This window comes from Abramis brama (genome assembly GCF_963993115.1).
Source record: "Abramis brama genome assembly, chromosome: 23".
NCBI lineage: Eukaryota > Metazoa > Chordata > Actinopteri > Cypriniformes > Leuciscidae > Abramis > Abramis brama.
The window spans coordinates 12,477,520-12,497,423 of NC_139985.1; positions in this window are offsets into that span (position 1 = coordinate 12,477,520).

Here is a 19,904-nt window from a genome sequence, read left to right on the forward strand (position 1 = left end):
ATATGTATATTAAATATTTTATTAGTTATTATCTTGCTAATAACTAAAGAAAATTAGCCTACTAGGCCTACTGAAAATCATTAATTGTTATTAGCTTATTTAGCATGGCCTACCTTCTGAATGAAATTTCCATAACAATGTAAGAAACAATCACCCTAGCAAAAAGACAAATCCAATCCAGTAATATTATCCAAGTTACATTTTCTATGGACTAGTTCTATCACATTTATCTCTTTTGTGCTCTTTGAAGGCCTATCTCGGGTCTTTTCGTGGTTCTTACGTTACGACGACCGATGTTTTACTTTTCTTACATTAAAAGGGGTCACATAAATCAATAGCCATCTATCAAAATGTTTATGATCACCACAGAATTAATAAGGAAGTCAACCCAAATGCATTATTTATAAACTAAAATCCATAACAAGAGTTGCTAGATGATGCCATCTTCACGTGCACGAGGAGTGATACGAGGGTAATTTAGCTGAGAAAGTAGCGCCTGAACAGTTGGATAACAAGCCCTCACGCGGTCTGATCAAGAGAGAGCAGTTTTTTGATTGTGCATTTTGAAAAATGTGGTATAACCAGTGAGTATAATGCAAAGTATATAAAAAAATAAAATATTAAAATATGTTTACTTTGCTATTGTGTCAATTTAAGCGTCTTTTCTAGTCGACCATGCAAACAACTGCAGAATAAAGACTTAAATGTGTGTACATTTTACACTATACATAACGCAGGAATCTACGACAGAATATTAGCCTTCAAACGTCCAAGTTTAATATATTTGTAATCATTATCCATAAAAAATCCAAAGTAAATTGGTTAAATTAGTTTGTTCCCAGACAGGAACAGAGTGTCGGCCCAGATCAGGGCCACATCTGGTAGGCTATAATGTGGATTCCACGCATACCAGATGTGGGCCAGATCTGGGCTAACACTAGTTGCTGTCTGGGTTTGGGAAGGGCTTATATTGAAACTATTTGTTTGATGCCATTTGATAGAATTAATGGCTGATGGTGTTTGTACTATATAGATAGACTTGCATATAAAATGTTGTCATTTTATCAGTCGCTTGTGACATTCAAATAGCATAATAAACCTAAGAGCATATGGTGTCTGAAAGACCATAAAAAGTAAAATAATGAATGAGTTAATAAATAGTAATGACTCTCAATTACATTGAGAACTTTCTTAAACTTAATTCGTAAAAAATAAATAAATAATATTATAAAATTTTAATGCGTAGCGGCCATACTGTATATAGTCAACTATGCAGGCTAGTTAACGGAAGGATGGGAGGCCACTCAAATAGGCCACTGTTTTCTATCTTCGGCCACAAGATGGCAGTAAATGCATGATTATAAGCAAGCTGACTTGAAATCTTGACCTGGATGTCAATCCCTATATATATTTTCATTATCAAATCATAGAATTCACAAGGTTGTAGGTCATGATGGTCATGTGACCACCATTTAAATCCAGGATTAACAGGACAAATCCAAGATTAACAGGACAAATTTAAAGGATTTGAATAGCCTATATGTTTCATTACAGATAAAGTGCTTCAAAACAATTTCCACAAATATATCTCTATCTGTCTTAGGGGTTTGTCTACTCCGCCCCCTTTTAAAAAATAGAAAGTGTCTGCTCTGCACTCAGCCCTGATGCTGAGGGTCTGCTGATGGCTTGTGTAATGAGAGGGAAATGAGAGTGATTCATGTGAAGAGGTCAGTATTGAGTTGAACCCTGGATGCCCATTTTCCCCACTGACTTCCCATGTGAACGGCAAAGCCTCAGAGCTGCTTCTTATAATAACACACACACTCACACACAAAAAAACACATGACCACACACCCCTCACCACGGCCCCCACCACATCCTGCATCCTGCTGAAACCCGACTGCTCCTGTCAGGAAGTAGCTCACTAATAAGCAGAAAAGGTCCCGTGGATGAGGGTTGAGTCTCTCTAGGGTAGAGGAGGGAGGCTATTGTGTATCTACGGAACTCACTGTATCATCACTCTGTAATCATGATGAGTTTGTTTCCGCTGGTCTGAGATTAATGCTCAACTCTGCAGTAACTCTTCTGCTACATCAGGGCTTTGACTGATTCAGAGAGCATACATGGCCATGTGTCATTTCAAATTCTCATTATATACGTAATACTATATTGGATAAAACATAAATTTTTACATTTAAGAAATCATTGATTATCATGACACTGAATGAATAAAAGGTTTGCACCCCTAACATTTTAAATAGGGCCAGGACCAATACAATTTTAATAAGTGGCTGAAAAACTATAAAAATGTACGTAATTTTGTGGATGGGCCAAGGTAATACCATACATAACAGGTAAACTGCGTAACAGTTTGCCCTTATTGTCATTCAGAAGCACACTATCTTACTCATTCAGGTGTGTATAGAAGCGATTTTATCATGATGTCCCAACACAAACACGTTCTGTATCAGGGCTGAATGTGCTGAAGTCACACTCAAACAAAAAGGCACAATAATAGGCCCATTATGTCATGTGTAGCAGTGCAGTGGCGCAGGCTGGGGCGAGGACAGAGTGGGAGGGAGGGTGGAAACAAAAATGAGTGAGCGAGCATGTAAATGAGTGAGAGAGGGAGTGAGTGAGTGTGCTCAGACTGCACGCTGAGGGCTAGAGCTGCACATTCTGTGCTCTGTTCCGCTCACATTTCACATGACCTGAGAGGATGTTGAGCAATCAGCAGGCTCTGCAGAGGTACAGTATAAATATACATATTCACATTCATGAGATCAAAAGCGCATGTGGCACGAACACACAGAAAAATTAACATTTGGACACAAGCACATGCTAAAAAAAACCCCCAATAAATTAAAAATAACATCTGGACATTGCCTTGAATACACACCTTTCAATACTATTTTCCATGAGCACCAAACTTGGCGGCACTCCCAACTGAAGGCATCCTGTCTCACACACATATTGTGCTGAGTTTAAGAATCAGAACAAACCCCTAACTCCTCCTTCACTGTTTATGCTACAGATATGAAAGATGCTTCAAATTATGAGGAAAGATGTGCTATTATTTGTAATTGGATTTACGATTTCCCCATGGGTGGTGATAAAACACACACAAAACCCCCCACAAGTTACATTGCAGGAGGGACCTGAGACAGAATATCAGAGACTTGGAAGGCCTATTTTGAGTTTTGGCAGTAAGTAGCCATAGAAACCACCCAAAAGACCCTAGCAACACCCCAGCAACCACACAGAGGGCCCTAGCAACTGTCCCTAGCAATATATATATATATATATATATATATATATATAAATATATATATATATATATACACACACACACATACATACGCACACAATTAAAATGTTAAATAAAACAAAACAAAAATAAATAGAACATAAGAACATAAGAAATGGGACATGTTTATTGATGAATGTTAATTATTTTGAAACAATTAAAACAATTTTAAATAAAATTAACAAAAAATGTGCTATTGATTAGGGAAATATTTCAGGTGTTTTTATGATATAAAAAGTTCAAGGGTAATTTGAAATATCCAAAAATATCAAAATTAACTTGTTGACTCAGGAAAGCACAATATGTACAATGCACAATGTACAATATGTGTGTGTGTGTGTGTGTGTGTGTGTGTGTGTGTGTGTGTGTGTGTGTGTGTGTGTGTGTGTGTGTGTGTGTGTGTACTTGTACAACTATCTTTTGAGGACCAGTTTGAGTTTTAGACCATTGGAGTGAGGACAAAGAGAGTAAAATGAGGACATTTTGGCCGGTCCTAACTTTCTGAGACCCCTTTAAAGGCCTGTTTGAGGGTCAAGACTTGGTTTTAGGGATAAGGTTATAATAAGGTTAAGGGTAGATTTAGGGTCAGGGTTCGGGTTAGGCACTTAGTTGTGGGTAAGGTTAGGGTAAGCGGCTAGAGATTGCATTGTGTCAATGAATGTCCTCATAAAGATAGATGTACAAGAATGAGTGTGTGTGTGTGTGTGTGTGTGTGTGTGTGTGTGTGTGTGTGTGTGTGTGTGTGGGTGGGTGTGTGTGTGTGTGTGTGTGTGTGTGCGTGTGTGCATCTATAAACAATTATTAATTAATACATTTACATAAAATCTAAAAAAAAAATGTCACCCCAATTTCAGCAAAGCAAAACACCAGTAAGGAGCATCTCCATTATCTGCATTCCATAGTCACTCTACAGTACTTTAAAAGAATCGCTCCATGATTACAGAATAGATTACATTGCCTGCAGCCCTTTTAAGTGATGTTTATGTCATATGTAATACATGCAAGCCTGTCTACAAAGCTGATATGTGCATATTACACAATAGTGTTTGTGCATGTGGAAATTTCTCCAGCAGGCCATGGGCTGTATTTCGGTTGACCACAAATAGAGAGACTTAACGCTTCTGGCACGGTCCCACACTGAAGAAGGAAATACAAATCATGACCTCACCCACCAGATATTCCCCAAAAGCCATACATTGACGCAGAGCATAACAATGTTGTTTTGGCTCTCAAAATGCCAGGACAAATGCTTTATACAGCAGCCCTTTGACAATAAACTGGAAAATTCAGTCATTTTTGTTAAAAATTCTGAGTTTAAAAACTCAATAAATCCTTTATTATGCATTATGCATTATACGTCAGAAAGTTGAATGAGTGCAGACAAAGGCTAGATCCCCAAACATGGAACTTGGGAGGAAGAACATCAAATAAAAAGGACACAACAGCATGACAGCGACAGGAAAATGTGTCATGTTTAAACAGTCAGGCATTGTGTAGCCTTAACCCATGGGACACAAACCCCAGCAGGGAGGACAGAGTCTTAGGCAATCCTGACTCAATGGGCCATGACAAAGATGGCTTTGTGTGCACACAGGACACTCACATATTGTGGGACACTACGGAAGGGTGCCTGCTGTACGCTGTTTGGTCCAAAGCAGAACTGAGGTGGCGTTCAGGTTACAGGGGACACGATGTAGAATAAAGCATCCCACCCAATCCAACCTAAAACTCCATCTTCTTGTCATCAGATACCGCCCCCACCTGTTCCCCCTGATCACACCCCTCCATCTCCCCCAACCAACTCCATTGCACATTTTCAACAATAGCTCCAATGATGGCCACCCTCCCTCTCTTTTTCTCTCTTCGCCGGAGGAACAGGGAAAATAATTTGTTTTCTCCAGAACAAACAGCTTCCTAAAGATAGTCCTTCAAAGGGAACACTCTGTGAAGAACGCACTGCGTGCTCTAATTGAGATAATAGCCAGACGAAGGGTACATGAAGTCTTACTGGTAATCTTTTATGTGGGAGGACCATGAAGCATTACAAAAAGGCAAATAAATACATCTTATGTTGGAAAACAGGAGCCTTGCTGCAGTAATAACAGTAGGTTCTTTTTTTGTAATTTGGAGCAATTTTCACTCAGAAATCAGTTTTACAAATAATTATAAAGAATCTGCAAGTAATGCATTGGATTAAAATGAAATTCTGAAGTAAAAATACTGAAATAGTATTTTCTTATAAAACAATCACCTTTGATTTATTTACAAAAACAAACTAATATATATTTTTTTTTTACACTGTACATGCTTAATTTCCTGTTGATCAGATTATTTCAGGTGTACATCATTCCCTTCAATCTGATTGAAAGGTGTGTACACAAGGCTTTTCAGTTGGATCAACAGATTATTTGTGTGCATGTAAACATAGCTAGTGATGGATAGGAAAGCAGTGAGTTTAGCATCTCTGTACTGCTCTGCAGATGGGTCTGTGATGCAAATATAGCAGACAGACATTACCAAATGACTCTTGTCTAATGATAGGTCACATGCTGAGTTGTCGCAATACTGTCATCATATTGCCCCAGTGATTGCAGTATTCTCACAACCCGAAATCATGACTGGAATGTCTTATTTAACACAATCAAAGGAACTTCGTCAAAGAATTTAAAAATGAGCTGGGAATTGCAGCTGATGTCAGCCGTTGCTTTGCAATCCAACAATAAATTATTCAGGTCAGCTACCTTTTTATGCACTTTCCTGTGCGATGTTTACAAAGTCTCAGCGGGTGATAAATGGATTGGGTAAGTCTCCATCGTGCTCTGGGAACTAGGAAGTCCAACACATCCATGAGGTCAAAGTTTGACGTACAGCACACAGTCGACCTTCTAGTGTAGGCTGCTCACTATGGGAAACACAAAGCTTCTTTATTAATAGCCTGGACCGGAATGTGTAAACATTGGCTCCTTCACACTGTGCGTACACACACACACACACACACACACACACACACACACACACACACACACACACACACACACACACACACACACACGTAAAGTACAGAATCCATGCCATAAAATCATCTGAATCCTTGAGAGGAAGATATATGATGAACATAACAAGAATAGTTTTGTTTTACTGATAAAACGACACGAAAAGAAGTACATCTGATGTCCCTGAGACCCTGTCCTGTATGTGTGCCTCTGATTTCTTGGACCAATCATATTAATTTCCTCTTGCCGTTGGGGGCAGGACATATTGAAAGTATTTTTTCTTGAACTTGCCAATAGCTTTTATACAACAGGTCAATAAACAAGAAGTTAACACTGCATAATTTTAATTTGCCATTTACTTTCTTTATTTTCACTCCACCAATGAAAATAGTTCCAACCTAGAATAAACTGTTGTGCATCTCCTAGGAACAGTAGTGGTGTTCTTGAATTAATCTGAGAGGTGTATTCAAATGACCAGTCGACCCATCAACTATCCTTTTAATGCACGTGTTTGTGTGAGAACACAACTAACTACAGCCGTAACTAACTACAGCCGGATCAACTACTGATCCGTGATTAGTTTAGTAAAGTGCACAACATGATATAACAAACTTGTCTTTAAATGTACACAGGGCAACAAGCTTCAGTTTTGTAGTGTGCACTTGCAAAAGCCGATATGCTATATCCTTTTTCCATCCTCCTCGCAAAGCATACTATTACACTGGTCATGTCCGCACAGGAAATCTAATCCCCTAAATGGACAGACATCCATAAAGATCCATTATCCTCAATGGGCCCAGCAGTCAATGAGACATCAGTGCATTTACTGGAGGCTCTTCAAGGTCACTGTGAGGAAAATAATCCTTCCTGGAAGCAGACCAGTGCTTTATTGACAAATTAGCCTTTGGGAAAATGATTAGGTGATAGAATGATTTCAAGTGCTCTCTAAAACCCATTCACAAGGACCCCTACAGTCACAATATCACACACAAGAATCCACTTGCATGGACTTTTTAGTGTATTCGCCTGTTTTTGTAACTGTAGACTTGCTTGTAGAAACTCAGCCTCTCAGAACTGAGCTAGCTAGCATGACACAACATGACATTTTTAGACGCAGGTTCTTATGTATAGCCCGGTCTCCATTTAAAGACAGGTTTCTTCCTGTGTTGAGCTACTGAAAAAAAGAAGTGGTACATATCAAAATTATTGTCCTTTTATTAAGTTAGCAATAGCCTTTAGATATCAGCACTCAAACTAATAGCATAATAATGCATTAAGATTAATATAATGCTATTTAAACTATATTTCAATAATGTAAGTTATGTCTAATCTAATCTGAGTCAAGGGAAATCACCATAAACAAGGTCAAACAAGTCTCTTAAAAAAAAAAAAAAAAAAAAACCTGCATCAGAAGATGTATTTCCCTGCATGGAATCAAACGCTATGTATACTGATTTAATCTGTATCTCTACACAAAGTCTTTCCTATGTCAGTTTCAACTTGAGTCACATGCAGAGGCAGTCTATGTGTGTTTGCGTGTTTGTGTGCGCATTCACCTTGTGACAGAAAAAGCCCTATGGGCGGTGTGCGTGTACTGTGAGTGTACTGTCTCAACTGAAAGCAAGAGTGTGTTGGCGAACACAGCAGTGCTACATTCTACACTAATATGACATTTCGAAGCCTTTAGTGCTCCACAGATTGTTCAAAGAGCGACAGCCAGGTCTGTGAATGCTTCAAGAATGACTCATTCATTTGGGCAATTCTGCACAAATCGCAAGCTGCCATCTTCAGGAAGGAAAGTACAATCTTAGAAACAAAACAAGGCAATAAATCAAAGCATGAGACTGTTGCATACTGCATCTGTGATTTGAATTTTCACTCGCTCGCTTATGAATGCAAACCCTGAGCCAAAAGAATCAACTAAGCTGCAGTTAAAGAGTAATTTTAGAGATTATCCAGGAAATAAAAGTCAATAAAATAGCCACAAATTGCTAAGGAGGTCAATAGGGTCGTGAAAAAGCCAAAGAGGAACCCAAAGGTATGATTATTCATCCACTATTATGACACTGCGATTCATGGAATGACTAATGTTTTCTGACAGGTTTAAACAGCAGCCCACATAAAACTCCTATGCAACTTTTTCCAGTGAATGTAACCACTAAAACTAAGCCAGCCAGATTTAGACATGTCAGACTTGATAGGGGAATACCAATCACTGTGAAGACTGCTTCTCTCTCAGACAAAAAAAAAAGCTTGTTCAGGCTTTGTTCATGAGAAGAAGGGAAACCCTGAATGTTTCTTTATACTTCCTTTTACTGACAACCACAGAAGCGACTGAAAAGGGCCGTGAAAAACAGAAAGAGATTTCCATTTTAGCCTGAGGTGCACTTCCTATGTACCTTGTGCTGTGTGAATCACTGTCTAAATTATCTCCTGGTATTGCTTCACTTTCCCACAAAAGCAAGCAAGTAAACAATTGTTCTCTTCTAAAACCTGGTGAGATTTCAAGAAATCATAAGTGTATATGTATATATATATATAAGGGGGAGGTGCCCTTCGCTTGAAATTGTGTTCCGGGAGGCACCACAATATGACCAAAAAGGCACTTTACTATTTGTGATTAAAGGGGCAGGGGCTCAGAACAGACGAGATAGCCTTCGTTGCTCTCATGCATCGATGTGCCTTGGGCGCCCAACACCCTGTGGTTTGATTCCCAGTATGTTAAATGAAAATTTAACCAATAATAATCTGTGCCATAGACATCCCTTACAAAAGCAAAAAACACTTCCTGCTGAAATCCTGCTGATAATTTTTACCCGCAAACCTCTGAAATCAGCTCTTTGATTCTCTACACTTTTGCTGTTAAGAGCCACACACCCGATCTAACTTCAGAGCGGCTCGGTGCTAACAGTGTCAACACCGATCTCACCTGACTCACATCCTGCAACTCCCATGCAATCACTTAAAAAGCACTTTTTCTCCCTCTTGTTACCTTTACCACATGACTGACCCTCCTTCATTCATCCAAGTTGGCTCATTTACGTGAGAGTGCGGAGAGGTGAGCATTGCACTGTTGGTCATCGTTGCACAGTGATTGCAGATCGTTACGGCATGGTTAAAGACGGGCCCGCTTTTATTGCAGTGAGAGACAGTGCTATTGCCTGGAATTGCATATGATCACATATTGTACAGTGATATCTGCCAGTTGTGTCATCAGACAGATTTAATGCACGCACACTTTCTCACTCAAAGCACTCGGAGGTCTTTTTAGTTTGACATACTGTACAGCAAGTCATTTGCAAGTACTTTTGGGCTTTTTAAAATGTCACATTGCAATTTGAAAGTAGGGCATTCCAGCACAGTTCACCGGATAATAGGGCCTTTTGCAATAAATTTTACAATTTACAAATGATTTGTCTCTCACCCTCAAGCTTTCCTTCACTTTTTTCTCCTTTGTCTTTTTCTTTCATTGTCGAATTCTATGACTACCATTACAAATCATTCGCCTAAGCCAGATATTGCCCTCCGTCAACAGTCAAGGTATTACTGTGACTCCCCTGAGCGGAAGCTTCTGAGATCCAAAGAACAGCCTCAGACTGTTGGTTGTGCAAGCCTTACCCCTCCCCTGTGCAGCTCCCAGGGGCTGGAGACACTGTAAGTACACAGCATTACCTCACCTCCGCTAGCCGCATGTCTCGCGTGTCTAGAAGAGCTTGACTTACAGGCATGAACTGAAAGAGAGAGAGAGAGAGAGAGAGAGAGAGGGAGGGTGATCGCACCTGAAAGGGAGAAGGGCAGGGTTACGCAATGGCCCTGGGATTGCTCAACCTTCTCACTGCCTACAGGAACTATGTCGACACATCAGGCTTGGAAAAACAAAGCACGGTTGATAGGTGACTATGGTGACCGGTACACGGACCTGCAATCAAATAGTCAAAACTCCGATGGGAACAAGTGATTGTTGTGGTTTTAAAGGATTCGTTCACCCATCGTGTCGTTATTCTTTATTCAATCAGAGATGTTTTTAAGAATTTCCTGGTCTCTGTTTTCCACAGAATTAATGGCGACTGGAGATTCCAGGCCAACATTATTATAGTTAACTAAAACCATTAAAAAAATAAAAAAAGAAAAAAATAGAAAAAGAAAAAAATAGAAAAAATAAAATAAAATAAAAAAAATAAAATAAAAAATAGTAAAAAAATATATAAAAATAAATAAATAAAAATAAAATAGTAATAATAATAATAATAATAATCAGATGAAAAACTGAAAACCTAAAAATTAAAAACGAAAATTAGAAATGACAAAAAAATTCAATGAAACATAAAAATGTTGACTTGGCAAATAACTTAAATAAAATAAGTTGAAGTTGAAGAACTAAAATTACTAAAACTAAAACTGAAATAAAAATAAATTAAAGCTAAACAGAAATATATATATTTTTAAAAATGAATACAAAAAAAATATATGTTGTGTTCCACATAGAAAAAATATATATATATTTTTTCTAAATATTTTTATCAAAAAACATGAAAGTAGATAAATGATGACAGAATTATAATTTTTGTGTGAACTATCCCTTTAAGAACTCCTCATGGATAACACCTATAAACTAATTAGCTGCTTTGTCATAGTGGTAAAAGGTGTTTAGTCAGCTGCAGGTCAGTCTTAGGTAAATGTGCTCTGGGTCAAAAGTTGAACGAGGCATTTGCCCCACGTTTGCTATGGACATACTAGACCTTCACATCCACCTCTGCTTATGTGTGTTGACAGCTCATTGTGAAACCACTCTGGTTGAAATGAGGAAATTACTAGGAAGACAATATCCTGGAAACAAAATTCCACACAGCACACATATTTCCACCATTAAAACAGTGTGCTATTTCCTCAGGATTTTCACAAACAATTTTTTAAATGTGAAATAATTGAGAGTGAACTTTTTTTTTACTATATCTTTCCCCTGCTAATGGCAAATAAATGCAGATCCTTTCATGTTTTGTTGATAGTCTCTGTCACAATCATTTTAATCTCACTGATATGATGATATTTGGATTGCATCATAAGGCATGCTCTGTTTTTTCCCCCAGCTGGAGCGCTGCACTGTAAAAAGTATGTCTTTGAGAGTGTGAACCTGTTCAGATGTCACACACATGCAATTTTGATGAGCTGCAATGGGAAAAGCAGAATCATTCAGTGAGTGACAGGGAGTGCAAGACAGAAAGTTGCAGAGAGAGCCGAGAACAGAAAGATTAGAAAGAAAGAGAGATGGAGAAAGACAGAACGGGAAAGAAAGACCTTCAGTATTATAAATACCACCATGAAGCGTTACAGAGAGTTTCATCAGAGACAGATACATTGTAGCCTGCTGCCACAACCCTAAGCTAACAAGCTGTCTTTGGACACTGCTGAGCCTCTGTTACATTTAGAGAAAGGATGATAAAAGCCTTCTGTAATACTATAATAGAGTTGAGAGGTGATGCAAAATAACATAAATCACAACAAGCATCTTAGCCAACAGGCACAGACTTGCATCAAGAAATGATTTATAAATGTGAAAAATGTAAAGACAATTGTGTCCATGGAGTCTCTTTTAAAGGAATAGTTCACCCAAAAATAATATTTCTGTCATCATTTGCTCACCCTGATGTCATTCCACAACCATTTGAGTTTCTTTTCTCTGTGGAACACAAAATGAGTTGAATGTCTTAAGCAGAGCTTTCAGGCCGATTTATGGCCGATTTAACCCTCCCGACATATGGAGAAAAAATCCAAGGCATCGGTTGGTTCCGATGTTCGGACGATATTATCTGGTAATGTAAGGCGTTTACAGATCAAATCTCCTCTCGTTCTTCAGATAAAGCCATTTCAAAAGTTCCTTCATTTCCTTCTCCTTGTAGACTTGTCTTTCATTGGCTACTGACATAATCATAGTCATAATCTTCCCGATTTAAAATCCTAAATATCAAACATGTTTGATATTGTTGGAGCTAATCTAGGCCGAACATCTGATCGATGCCCTGGATGCGATTTTTCTTTCTCTGAATGTCAGGAGGGGTAAATCGGGCATAAATCAGCCTGAAACTCCTGCTGCTCTCCTCCATTTAATGAAAGTGAACGGGGACCAACGGCTGTCGAGATGTAAAAAATAGATAAAAAAATAAAATAAAAAAAATTGTGTACAACTTCACCATGTTGATGTCAGGAACATTTTATGTGCTCCCAGACATAAGGATGTACATTAGATAATCTAATGTTTGTCTGGGTTATCTGAGCTGTTTATCTATCTATCTCACATACAGATATAAGCACAAACAACATCCTTCCCCTCCCTTGCTCACGATTGGCCGTCAGGATCACACTGAAATGTCATGACAGGAAGACATTCCAGATACCAAAATAAACAAGAGCAGAGCAGAGCGCCACAACTTACAAAGACATCCTGTGATAGAGGAGGAGACCTTTAGACAATTACAAACACACAAATGCACATTCTAAATTGTTCCTTAAGCTTAGTGTTTCATTTGTAATCAAAAGGATGACACATTTCAAACAATTATTGAAACTGAAACGTTCTAAGCTGGAAAACCCCCTTGTAACCTTTCGTGTTAGTATCCACTAAATATTTATCAATCATTGATGCCAGTCAAGCATGGGGACAAAACCTGATTTTATCTTTTATCTACTTCTGTTTTAATCACACGTGCTGTAACTTCTGGTTTGCGTTCAGCGCTCAGGCCTGGAAAGAGAGAATCTGCATGCCTGGCTCGCTTCATTGTAATATTGCTGTGGTTACGGTTGAATTGTTATGGTTAGAGTTAGTTTTGAACATTTAGTACAAATATAATGAGAAATATTTGAGAGAGAGAAAAGCACAAAGAGGAGTGAATGTATACAGGACAGAAAGCAAAAGGACTCTGTGGCTCCTTGCTTCCTGTTTCCCACTGACGCCTATGGAAGTGCGGCCCTATAGAGGAAATCCTTGTACTCTAGGATGGGCCTGTCTGAACTAGAAAGCCTGATAATTGTATCCTGAGTCCTGACTGAGTCCTGAGCCCTGCCCTGTCTCCTGGGTTCCCATTGACAAGATCTGGTCACTTCCCAAACATTTCTCTGCATTTAACATGTGCTCAGTGTTAACATATGCTCAGTAGCAAAGGCTAATAGATCCGATATCTGTACTAATAAAATGCAAGCTCACATGGGAATCTCCAATGAGGGTATTAGCAAAACAAGAAATAGACACTTTAGATTAAACCTGTGGATTAGCTCAGAAATACAGCAGAATTTCTTTTGTAATACTATATTGAAAAAATATATGCACAGAAACAGAACACGAATAACCAGATAAAAAATCCCTCTCATGAAGGCATCAGTGTCAGATGTTTAAATACACACAGCGGAAGCCGTGGTTTCCCTGCATTCTAAAAAAAAAAAAAAACACCCACAAAAAAGTGAGAAAAGAAACGGAAAAGCTGCAAACGCCTGTTCCTTGTTTTAACACTTCTCCTCTAATTTCCCAGCATCGCTGGTTATCATGCTTAATGATGGTAAGGAGACTTTTGTTTTTGGTGTGCTAAGCACTTAAGAAATTTAGTTCTTAGTCTTATTATTCTCCTGTAAATCAATTAAATAAAATAAACATTTGCATTTAATAGTTTATTAACATTTTATAGATGCTAAGATTAATATTTTTTAAGTATTTAAATATTTTAGTGCAGATTTGCTTCTTTTTTGTACTACGTTAATCTCATATAGAAACAGTATTTTACAACAAAAACCAAAAACTACATTTAAACAAATTGTAATATTTTATATATATGTATATATATATATATATATATATATATATATATATATACATATATATATATATGTATGTGTATATATATATATATATATATATATATATATATATATATATATATATACATATAGTTTCTGCATTTTTCAATACTATAAATCTAGTACACTGTACAAATAATGTAAACTTAAATGCTATTAAACTGACATAAAAAATCTAGTTGAATTTGCTTAACTTATTTGGATGAGATAAAGTAATGTAAAAAACTTAAGTTGCCATGACTTATTGATCATATTTTTTACTGTGTATAGATCTCTAATACAAAAAAACAAACAAAACATTCTAAATATAGACAAAAAAAAAAAAAAAAACTGTTTTTTTTAGGGACTCCCAATGCAGACTGCTGTCTAAGCAATGTATATATATATACACACATATAGTTTCTGCATTTTTTAATACTATAAATCTAGTACACTGTAAAAATAATTTAAACTTAAATGCTATTAAACTGACATAAAAAATCTAGTTGAATTTGCTTAACTTATTTGGATGAGATAAAGTAATGTAAAAAACTTAAGTTGCCATGACTTATTGATCATATTTTTTACTGTGTATAGATCTCTAATACAAAAAAAACAAACAAAACATTCTAAATATAGACAAAAAAATAAAAAATAAACTGGGTTTTTTAGGGACTCCCAATGCAGACTGCTGTCTAAGCAGTCCAATTCCCCAAATTTTCTAGTGTCACGGCAAAAGAATCCCTGCCTTCATGACAGTAACCACTAAGCCACACCTTCCCTATTTCCCTATGTTTCTCTGCCTTCACTAATGCTGGTCACTGGGGCGTGAAGAGCAATCACATGAGCTACGTTGTGCTGAACCTTTGTGGTCTCACAGACTGGAATTCAAAGTTCAGTCAGAAAGACAAAACTCAACCTACGGCTGGCATTGGCTAAAAAAGATTCTGTGGGGAATGAGTTAATGTTTAAATCCTTCCAAAATAATTAACTTGAAACATTTCAAATTCATTTCATAATTAGGAAAAGACTGCGCTTTCGCTTTTTGCCCAGCTGCATGAGGAAGCAAAAGAAGAGGCAGGGGAAAACATGAGATAAAGTGTCGAGGGACAGTGGCAATTAATGATGATGGGATTGCTTGTGAAAGCCTCCCATGCTCCTCATCTCAGTGGGGTTAAGCAGGGCTGTAACTGTGACAACGACGGCTGTTGAGGGAATTGAGCATAAACTTGTACACTTTCCTTCTCTCTTCACCTTGTTTTCTGTCTTTTCCTGTCTCTCTTTCTCTCTCTTTAAACTTTAATGTCAAGCAATGTTTGACTCATTCCATTTGGCCTCTGGTTTCATCACATATATTATGAAAGGCATGTGATTCAGAGAGAAACAGAGCTGACTCAAAAAAGCTGCTTACGTGTCTGGGAGTGGGATGGAATTTGCAATGCGTCTCGCTCAATATAACCGTACAGCAGTGGCTCATGAAAGCATCTGAATATGATATAAACAGGACCAGTTTTGCGGGATTTATTGCATTTATTGCAAGTCTGTTATATTCTCAGTAAAACAAAGTAATCATATTGATATATAATATAACACTATACTGATTATACTTTCACAAGGTCTGCAGCTTTACAAAAACAATCATGAGGTTGTTCTGTATTGTATTGAGTATTAAACAAATACATGCACATTTCTAATGCCTTGTAAAATAATGAAGTAAGAAACTGTGGTTGACTCGTCCAAGAGTCTGACAAAGAGAATAACCCACGCCTGCAGTTTCTTAACAGTCATGTGCTTGCTCTTCTATATAATGGCAGAGAGAGAACACATTGTTTGACTTTTCAACTCCGTGTTGAGTTCATTTATCACTTTCTGCAAGAAACAGAAACAAGGAGATGCCTCTGGCTAAGAGTGCTTGTGATTTCAAGGAAAACCTTACCGCATACACCACACCAATTATCTTGATCTCAGAAAGCCTTTTGAAACAGCTCATCTTGATCACAGGGCTTTTGTAACATCTGGGTTTAAGGGAGTCCCTTTCTGTTTTAGAAAGTTGTGGAAATTCTATCATTGTCTCTTTTTTTCTTTTGCTATTGAAGCAAATGGAAATATAAAAAGCATATTTTCTTTATTCTTTCTCTCCCATTCACCACTATAGAGTGCAACAGTTGGGTTCCAAAAAAAAAAAAAAACCATTCATTTTCTCCATAGGGAAATGTTTAACAATAAACTTATGAACCACTAAAAAACAGGCGATCGTGCCAAAATAACAGTTAATAAATGGATTCCGGTCCTTGATTATGATTGGTTGAGTCACATTGGAGGCCATTGTAAATTACTCAACAAACATACACCCGTGACCGCATTACTTCAGTATTACTGTGTACCTTGGCAAACAATCCACGTCTGAAGAACTATTGCTTGGTGGAAGAAAAGTATTTTTTATCAATACCATTACATTTTTGTGTCTGAGTGTTTATTTTATGAAACCTTGCCAGGTAACTGTTTTATAAAAGCAAAGCCCTGAGAAGCTGTGGTTTACAGTGAATTTAGAACAGCTAAGGGGGTTTTAGGCCCTCTTCTTCACGTGGTGACTAACAATGTCACTTCGCTGTTTTAAATTCACTGTAAACCACAGCTTCTTGGAGCTTATTGCTTCATTTGAGCGAATTTACAGAATGATGTAATTGACGTCAGTCTCTGCACTCTCAAAATACTTAAATAATACATTGTTTATATCTATAGCTATCTATTGACTATATATACAAGACTTCTGCTTCTGAGAACACTGGAAAGTGAAAATGATCAATGGAAAAGAATGCAGGCCTTTTTATCAGAATACATGGGAATAAATGTAATTAGTCAGCATATTTTGTCATTTATTCAAATAAAATGGAAATCGATTGTATATTCAGAAAACATCTAAAAAGGGTACAGCTAACAGAAACCTACAGAAATAGGTCATAGCACAGAAAATGAATGACACTATTAAAATGACTCAGTGAGCACAGTTATGACTTTCCGCTGTTTTCGCCCCCTGTCTGATATACTAAATAAAGTCCAAAACCTCTCTGGAGAGTTTCGGTTATTTCACACACAAATCACTTCAGCATTAATGTGGAAGGGACTCGATTTTATGTTGAAAAAGTTTGAGAAAACTGCTGAGGCAAGCGATGTGTCGTCTGCTGGAAGATTAAGTAATCTTTCGGCTTAAATTTCCTCTAAATAGAGACTTTCTATGTAGCAGAATGGGAAGTTAATCAATTAGGTAATTTTGTGTCACAATTCTTATATGTGATACTACATAGCGAGCAAATTTGTCCCAGAGCACCTGTTAGCTTGGCCTTTGCATTCAATCAAACTGCCTGCCACACATTCAGCTGAAGCCTCAATTTACCAGTGTATTTTTATAGCAGGACCGTATTAGACAAGTCTAGGTTCCAAATAATTGGAATTCATTTATTCTAATTGCCCAGTTGCACAATGTTCAAGACATGGTTAATTTGATAAAAGTTAGATGCCAAGTGTGAAACATGCATATAGTGTCTTATAGCATGTGTTCAGTTTATTCTTGTTTATTGGTTTAGTGCAGTACTTCAGCTGCTTGAAACCACAATCTACCTCAGTGACTAAGCAAATTATAACACAACCTCAGTCTGTTTGCTAGTTCAGCAGGTTCACTCAAAACACCTTCTTAATCATAATACTTATAGGACTATATCAGTAATTCATTGCATGCAACTTTATATAAATCTATTACATTGTTTAGCAGTGTTAGCCTACTGGTTCTAGGCTGATAAAACAAAAGGCGCCATTATCACAATCCTGCCATCAGAAGATGAAGACTACATGAACTGACACTGAAATATAGTGTCCTTTAAGTTAGATGACATCTGCAAAGTGCAACTAACTAACTGTAAATGCTACTATCAGACTACTAGGAAACAGATAACAGACAGGCCGTTCTAAAATAAATGATGGTTGTTTCCCCCTCTCTCTCTCACACACACACACACCCACCACATGTTGAGCACCAGTTTCTACCCACTCACAAGATTACTGTGCAAATGGCACCAGCTCTTGGCACGCATAAATGGACTAAGCCACAGAGAGCAGATAAAAAAACAGTGCCATTTACAGTTAGTGCAGGCAACACATACAGAGAAAATGGTCGTCAATCATTATCAGCGTGAGTTGAATGTCTGATAAACAGCACAACAAATCAAACAAGTTTTAAACACGTCACCTCACAAACAAGAGGTATTTCTTTGAACTAAAAGATCTCATATCTGATGCAGAGATGCGCTATAAGAATTATTGTGGACTACCTACATGTGCATTTGTTGGAGGTTTTGACATTGTTTTAATTCTCTCCATGATGATGTTTTTAATCATGTTGCATATTTAACTGATCAACCGTGTAGCGTGTACATCATGCAATCCACTATTAGCCGGATGGTACGGCAGCAACTCTACTTCCAACAGTCTTACAGGCTGTGTACAACTATGTTTAGATCTGACACTTAAGAGTTTGATCTATCACTGTGTCAGCTAGCTTGGGTTACAAGCTAAAGAGCCATGATCATTCAAACTGCATGTACTCCCTCAAATTTATTTACTTATTTGGTTGAATTCAATTAAGTTTTTATTGTGATTATTGTAGGTAAAACTGTTTTTTTTAATCATCTACTCAATGTCATGCAACTCAAAAATACAAAGTTGCTTAAAACCATATTTTTAAGAATAAAAACCCTAGGCCACAAGTGAGCCAGGGTCCCTGTTTAAAACAAATTATGCCCATGATTACAAGCCAAGACTGTAACCTTAATGCTCAACAGCAAGTGCTCAAGAGAGAAGTGGGGTCTACACGAGAGAGAGAGAGAGAGACTCAAAGCCCAGTCCAGACGGAAGTATTCAATTTATTCAGGTCTCAGAACAGCTGTTGCCAAAATAGCTTAGTGATTAAGAGACCAAAGGCTTAAAAGGACAAAATCTTCCAGAGCAGCCAGACCTGGTGGTTACAGTCAACAGACGGCTGGACGGTAACACGCAATATAAACATTTGAGACTGAGGTCATTAGTAATGAACCTGTGAGCATTGTTCATTTCAGTCAGCACTCTCTTGATGTTTCACAAGATATTCAACATTAATCCAATTTCAGTCTAAGAGGACATGTCAGTTAAAATGTCTCATATACATACATGTGTGTATGTTTGTATCTTTGAATTCCATGTTTTGTAGGCCTACTGTCTGTTTAGTTTAATGTGTCTGTAATAATTTTTTCTTGTCACAATAAAACATTTCTTATCTTTTTAAGTTATACTGTTTGACATGCAAATTAGCTAATTATGCTAATTATGCTTACGTTAGGTCCTATTCAAGAATTATTCCAAAGAAAACCAGACGGGAAAGTATAACTATATTATTACACCACGATAATTAGACAAAACTGTTGATTAAAAAAGCAAGAAGAAAAAAAAGTTGCTATATTTCGGAAAGAAACTCTTTCATTCTTTGTTGGTCCATTAATGAGCCATTTAGAGGTCAATACAGTCAATACACACACAATACACATTTAAGCTTTGAAATCGGATAGGGCTTTTGGGCCCAACTACACAGAGAATGCTTAACTGCTGGAAATGAAAAGACTTGCCACTTTGCACTTGTGATCTAGAAAGATAGGGTGGAGATCTGTTTACAGAGGGCCACAGAGGAAACTTAAGCGGAATAAAGAGGATCCCTGAATACACACTGCAAAAAAACGTTAAAGAGTTTAAGAGAATCA